General features: G+C 40.5%; 1 long non-coding RNA gene across 1 annotated transcript; it reads right to left on the bottom strand.

The window, feature by feature from the left end:
* Positions 1-2,102: 2,102 nt before the first annotated feature.
* Positions 2,103-6,244, bottom strand: LOC138065787 (uncharacterized). Its single transcript, XR_011138857.1, has 3 exons — positions 6,163-6,244; positions 2,703-2,846; positions 2,103-2,445 (listed from the first exon to the last, which is right to left on the bottom strand). It is a non-coding gene; the product is annotated as an uncharacterized lncRNA (long non-coding RNA).
* Positions 6,245-7,609: the final 1,365 nt, after the last annotated feature.

Here is a 7,609-nt window from a genome sequence, read left to right as displayed (position 1 = left end):
AAAGTAGCATTTGAACAATGGAAGATATTCCACCAGAAACTGTTGGCAAGCTCTAGTTTCCAGGCTGAAGCTGCAATGCTAATTCTTACAGCTATTTTGAAATAAATATGCTGAAAGGAATAGTGGGAAAAAACAGCAGTATGCAGCAGATGCTCAGTCTACCCTTACAGTCTCTGCAGCAAAGAAAAATCCTGTAAGTGGGGTCAATTCTTACAGGTTGCAATTGCAAAACAGCCTGTTACCCTTATTCACTGAAGGAAGGAATCATCCCTGATCAAAGCATGGAATAAGGGTCAGACTCAGGAGCAGCAGTAGCTAGGCATCTAGTCAGCCTCCTATACACCTCGCTAGCAGGACCCGTCCCAGTAAGCGTTCTCTGAGCACGCCTGCTAGATTGGCTCCATTCTTCTATTAAATGGGTTCGCTGATTAGAGTATTCATATGGGAAATGTGGGTTCAATTCTTTTCTCTGTCTGAGCATAAACAAACCTGCATCTTCCAGGGGAAAACTCCAACCATTATGTTAACAGGTATTCGGGAATGATGATCTCTCTCAGTCCTTCTTGTTGAAGCTTTGTATGGAATAATAAACATACATTAGGCCATAGAGGAAAATGGTGTGTGAGCAAGATTCGGTAGCCACTGGTTATCAGACTCACACAAGTCTATATGCATGTATGTATGTATATAGATTTGTAGATATATTGTGGTAAGCATTTGCTGGAGCAGTGAGTAGTCCTCAGGCTTCTCTTCTTCCCAATAACTCCCATAGCTATCAGGAAAGACAGCCTTACTAATTCTTGTGTTTCCCCCCGCTGTTTCCATCCCATTTAATTCTTATATACTACCTGCAGCGTGAAAGGGGCGAACTAGTGCGAGATCCACCCAAGAACCCTCCTTCGGCTGGCAGGTTCACACAGAGTTGCCGATTCGAACCTTTTTTAACAAAGCAGGAATATGAATCTAAACCTCCCACTAGCCAGGTGAGTCCCTCTGGCCATATATCAGCATAATACAAAAACAAAAGAAGTAGAAGTGGCTTCTCCTTCATCATGTCTTGTGAGGTGGGGCGGACATGGTATCAAACTCTGGAAAACTCAGGGTGGATCAAGGTAAGGAAAAGGAGCAGGGGTTAAGACACTCTTGTTTCCCCCGCAGCTTGTATCGGCTACTTTGGGTGACCTTGCTCTGTGTATGTATTTTCTTGGATCCTGGTTGTCCTCATCCTAAGCAGCCCAGGATCCGATTGGGGTTGTATATCCTCCTGGCAGCAGGCACCCAAGAGTGGGGGGGCTAGAAAAAAACGGCGTGGTAACCTGTTGCGAATTCAGCCCAAGCTAGGCTGTAGGGCTCTATGGCCATGGCTGTAGATTTAAGTCTTGGGCATATAGGCCCTTTTGAAAATATCCTAAGAGACTGAATAATAATTCAGTAATTACCAATTAATTGTTGAAATGTGAAAAATTGCAGAGCAGATGAAGAAACACTCACACAAAACCAATGTATTCATCTCAACAGCTACATTTTTGTTATGTTGCAGTTATGAACTGTTATAATGCAGTTCAAAATTATTTATTTATGCTCATACTATGCATTGCAGTATAGTAGTAAATGTTGTGAAGTATTTTTGTTAAAAAAAACAATGTTCATATATTTTGTAAAAAGTACGGAAGTTGTAATAATTTGAGACCTTACAAAGCATTGTATCTACTATCACATATTTGCTGAGAAGTGGGAAAGAAACCATTGTTTTTTATGTCAGTTTTATGGAATATGTGGATAGGTGAAATGTAACTTAGTGAGCTTTTACTGTATTGCTTACTGATTCTAGGCATACAATTTACAGGACTGGTGGATAGATTTGCATACATTTGTCTTATTACATAAACCAAAGAGAGATTTCTTGTAGATATCAAACAAAACCTGTTTGAAATATATTCCTATGGCTGCCAAAAGGAGTTTTGTAATATGTTGCTAGACTACACCTGTCAGTGGTAAACAAGACTCCAGAAAACCCCGACAAATGTGTAGCACAGAAATTTGAAGGTGCACTCTCTTGGTAACGAGTGTACTCTACTGGTTTGCCAACTTGTTGATAGAAATTTTTTAAGCAGCTGGTTCAGGGAGATGTGCACTGAAGATACTCTCTGTCTTTCAGTATGACCAAAAGCTTTACCAAATTAGAGCTTTGTTGCAGGACAGATGGCCTGGCATGTAAACTTGTCAATATGAAGACAGTGCAGGAAGGCAATGTAGTTCTGCTGCAGGAACATTACAGGAAGAGTACTTGAGAACAGGAAGAATAGCTTCTACTTTGCTACTTTTCTACAAAGCTATCCTCAGCTTTGTAAGGCATAGCTGTAGGCCACCTCTCCATGACATATCACCTTCTGGCCTGGAGACAGCAACACGTAAGGTTTCAAAGAGACATCTTGATCTCATTCACTGAATATAAAGAAGGGAAAATCCTCAGATTGGAAAAAAGAAAAATGAACAATAGTTTTTAACAGTGATGGTGGATTTTTTTTTCCTTATGTGGTGAAGGAAAAATCTAGGGCTACCCGCAAATCAAACCACTTTAAGAAACGTGGGGTTTGTCCCAGCTAATAAGACAACTACTTTAACATTCTGCCTCCAGCTGTGACCAATACTTGATGCCCCGTAATACATTTAAACCAATTGAAAGGAGGAAAATAGCTTACCTGACTGTAACAGTCCTGAGCATGAGGTCAGAATTCCCTTATTTATCTAGGCGGCCAGAGTCAAATCAGTTGAGTGCAATCTGATGTTTTTTGCATGTCCAACTGTTCCTGCTGAAGTCAGTGGGAATGCTGAGTGCACATGAACTGCAATGATCATAAAATTAGTCAGTCTTATTAAAAATCCACTCACAGCATTTAAAACTCCATGACCATCTGTTGAAATACATTCCACAAGCCGACTAGGGAAAACTGAATTAAAAAAAAAAAAAACCTACCACCAACAAAAATCCAGTTCTTACCGATTCCAGTTGGGCAACTAACGTTTTTACTTGGCCACAACTGCAGGAGGCATGAATGGCAAGGAGGATGAACGAATAGAGAGCAAGAGATAGAACAGAACTGATGGCTTAAGTTACAGTTTGAAGAACATTTCTCTCAGCAACAAACCAGCTTCAATAGCCTCCAAGCCATCCTCCTGCCCACCAGTCACACATGCTATCCCTCTTTAATGCTCCTTCAACTGGGTAGTTTGCTAGTCATTTATAACCTAATGAATTTCTTGACCGAGTTCACAAAGCAGCTCCAAAAACACAAAGCAGAAGTGAAAGCATGGGGATGGGAATAACTGGCCTGAGGGCCTGTAATGTTTTTGTGCCCTTGGTCACTGTGAATTTTTTAAGAATCTTTTTAGTGCTTTTGAATGGTCAAAATGTTTGTTGAGACTATTCATTTATTTTTCGTTGTTCAGTGAATAACCATGCAGACAAACAGTAGCATATGCTGTGCTCCCACACTGGTCATTATGAATACTTGCTATTCTTTTCCTGTATTGTGATATCAGTTAGCTACAGTACGGGGTGTCAGATGGTATCACATCTTCTTCCTCAATGGAACAGTCAATCGCTTTTTCTCTTGGCATATTAGTTGTTCCATTCATTGCCTATAATTATTTGATTAATCTCTTCCACAAATAAAGCCTTTTAAAAAACATAAAATATGGTGAGCTTTCCTGTGTGTCTGTGAGAGGCTAGCTGTATGAATGCACTGCCAGTTGTGTTAGCATCTGGGATGCTTTTGTTTCCTGAGGACATTCCTGTGAAATAAATGTGCTCATCACCTGAAGGCTCCTAAATAAACCGATAAAAGGGATCATAAGCACCAGCAAGGTGAAATGGTTATTTTTGCACATAAATATAATTTTTTTGCTCTCATTACAATAGTCTCTAAGCTCTATCACCACAGAATAGTGGAATTTCCTCCGGAACAATCTACAGGTGCTATTACACATGAAAACGTAATAGATTGTATCTTGGATATTTTTGTGCCCCAAAGCTGTGCTTCCTGAGTTAGTTAAAATCTTTAATTAAAATATTTATCCTTACAACACCTATATAAGCCATAAAGGCAAAGTCATGCCTGTTATACAGATACAGAACTGAGATAGGTAAGGTTAGCTCCAAGAAAAACATTTATTCTGCCTAGGCAGAAAATAAGTGCTCAAGTCTACAAAGCCTTTTCATATATCACTTGCGTGTGTGAGAATCTATAGGCAGCTATCTTTTGACTAATAAAAGTACTTAGATTATCAAAGTTCTGCTGTTGTTTAAAAAAAAGGCCTTCTCATCTTGGCTGAGCTGAATGTCTCAGCTCAGCTGAGCATCCCCCATCATCTAAAGCTGCTGGAAACCACAAATCAACAGTTCAGGAGTCCTATGGGGCCTCTTCGGTTTATGCATTCAGTTTGTGTAGAGAATAACTGATATGTACTGACCATATGAAGTGTGGCAGAGATGACTTGATCACCTCTGATCAAAAAATCTGGTCAGAAAGGCTAAGAGGGTTGTCACTGTCCCTTTTGTTTAATACACTGCTGATTGCGTTCTTTATGCTGTTTGCCGGGAAAGCATGAGATCTGAATTCTATGCCTTTGTCAGCGCAAGAAGATTCAAACCCACATCCCCCGCTGAAGAGAAAAAAATTAGGGGACCAGCAGTAGGCTAATTTGAGAGAGGGACACTCTCTACTCTCTTTTGAGGATGAGTTATTGCGTAGTCAAAACCAAAAGACTTATAAGCCTAAAGGAAGACCAGAAGGAACACAAAAAGTATCTTATTTCCGTTTAAAAAATTGATTTTCACAGAACCACAGAATAGCTGGGGTTGGAAGGGACATCTGGAGATTTTCTGGTCCAAACACCTCTGGGCAAGCAGGGTGACCTACAGCAGGTTTCCTAGGACTTTGTTCAATGAGATTTTGAAGACTGGAGACTCCATAACCTCTCTGGGAAGCCTGTTCCAGTGCTCAAACACCCTCGCAATGCAGAAGTTTTTTCTTAGGCTTGAATGGGATTTCCTCTATTTCAGTTAGTGCCCATTGCCTCTTCTCCTGTCACCGGCCACCACTGAGAAGAGTCTGGCTCCATCCTCTTCACTCCCTCCCGTCAGGCGTTTATCAGCTTTGATAAGATCCCCCTGAGCCTTCTCTTCTCCAGGCTAAGCAGTCCCAACTGCCTCAGACTCTTCCCGTATGACAGGTGCTTCATCATCTTATCACCCTTAATCATCTTTGTAGCCCTTTGCTGGATTCCTCCCGGTATGCCTATGTCTCTCTTGTACTGGGGAGACCAGCACCGAGCACACCGCTCCAGCCTCACCAGGGCTGAGCGGAGGGGGAGGATCACCGCGCTCAGCCTGCTGGCAATGCTCTTCCCAGCGTGGCTCACAATGCTTTTTGCTTGCTTTGCCGCAAGGGCACAGCACACCGTTGGCTCGTATTCCAATTGCCGTCCAGCAGGACCCCCAGCTCCTTCTCTGCGGTGCTGCTTTCCGGCAGGTCACCCCTCAGCCTGGACTGGTGCCCGGGGTTATTCCTGCCCAGCGCAGGACTTGGCATTTCCCTTTGCTGAACTTCATGAGGTTCCTCTCTGCCCATTTCTCCAGCTTGTTGAGCTCCCTCTGAATGGCAGCACAACCGTCTGGTGTGCCAGCCACTTCTCCCAGTTTTGTATCAGCTGCAAACTTGCTGAGGAGGCACTCTGTCCCATCATCTAGGTCATTAATAAAGATGTTCAGCAGTATTGTGCACAGTGTAACCTTGGGGTACACCACTAGTGAGTGGCCTCCAGGTGGACTTTGTGCCATTAATCACAACCCTCTGAGCCCAGGAGTCGAGCCAGTTTTAAATCCGGCTTGCTGACCAGTGATCTAGCTCATACTTCATCAGCTTTTCTGTGAGGATGTTGTAAAAGACAGTGTCAAAAGTGTAACTAAAGTTGATATAAACAATATCCACTGCTCTCCCCTCAGCCACCTAGCCAGTCATCTCATCGTAGAAAGGCTATCAGGTTAATAGAAGTGTTTTTCATCTGGATAGAAAGACTAAAATTTACTTTATATTTTAACTGCAAAATGCAATTTAATTATGTTATGATCACACACTCTGGGAACTGTGGTTCTCCTACCTCACGCTTTCTTTCCACTCAGAGGCGAGGCCACGGGAGGTCTCTCATACTGCCAGGTACCCGGGACTCCGCTCATGGTGACGACTCTGCCTTAAGACAGGAAAGAGGCCTCAGTTTTAATTGTCATTTTCAATAGTCTTCCCTTACATTTCAAGTGATCATTTAGTGCAAAATGCATAAGCAGTCACCAGAATGAATTAAAGCTTCTTTAATCTATTAAAAGTTATAGAAAAAATAGTAAAAATTAAATTGTGGTTCTGCATATGAAAAAATCCAAAGATATACGAAATTCTTTTATCCCATAGTATTTTCACAGAGCAATAAGGATCATGCCAGCTTAAACTTGTGAGAAAAATACACTTTCATGAAGGTGGTGTAGTAAAAAACTTACCAATTTTTCAGAAAGATTTTTTAATTATTTGTACTTTTATGATATTTTAAGATATTTATGGGAACTTAATATATTGGTAAGAATTTTCCTTCTAGGAACATAGCTGTTATTGCAATCTGTGACTAAAAAAAGTAGCTTTTAAAGGACTAAATGCAACATGATAGAACCTCAAAGTTCTAGTGGTTCCTGCTAGGAAGTGAGAGTTATAGCACAGGACAGGTGTCTTCAGTGAAGGGGAATCACTAAGGTGGAAGAATTAATTTTTACTGTATTCTCAAAGGAATGTAGATTTCATAACAGATTCTCATTGAAATCATTTTAAATATGAGAAATCCCACTTTAAAATAAATGTACTCTTCTCAATTACATTGTTTTTCCTGTGGCAACTTATGATTAGAGCTAGGTGAATCTTTGAGCATTATGTTTTCTTTGCATCAAGAATGTTGGGTTTTTTCCCCATCCAAATATACCAATGTTTACTGTCACAGTGTTTCATGGGAACTGTAGTCCATATGTCACATTTCCAGTCACTTCAAGGACCGGGTCACTGAGTTTTCCTATAATGCATAATGATATGGAACGCCTGCTAAGATGCATTCAGTGAGAAGGGAAAGTTACACATCACAGGAGATACTCTCTGAAAAGCACGCTAGACTCCTGATAAGAAGAATTGAAATATTAGTTTTATTCTGAGGAACTGCAGCGGCATTTCCAGATCAAAATATTCTGACTTTAGCCAAAATGTTTTTATTTTCATTATTTAAAAACAAAACAACAACAACAACAAAATCTTGTCTGGGAAACGTTAACAATGATTATGCTTTTATTTTCACTGAGATTTTCTGTGAAAAATTAATTTGACCAACTCTTCACAAACTCAAAAACCAATAGGATGATCAGTGTTCAGATTCTTTCCAAATCTCTGTATATTAATACATTCAGTCCAAAATTACTCTGGCTGAAGAAGGTGATAGCACATAGGTGACTGAATATATCGAAGTAAAGGAAACAGATATTTCATCTAAAGTAAAATTTAAACATTGTATGGAATTAAGT

Source organism: Struthio camelus, chromosome 1, assembly GCF_040807025.1.
Source record: "Struthio camelus isolate bStrCam1 chromosome 1, bStrCam1.hap1, whole genome shotgun sequence".
NCBI classification, from domain to species: domain Eukaryota; kingdom Metazoa; phylum Chordata; class Aves; order Struthioniformes; family Struthionidae; genus Struthio; species Struthio camelus.
Note: the sequence above shows the minus strand (reverse complement) of the source record. Positions and strands in the feature narration are given on the sequence as shown.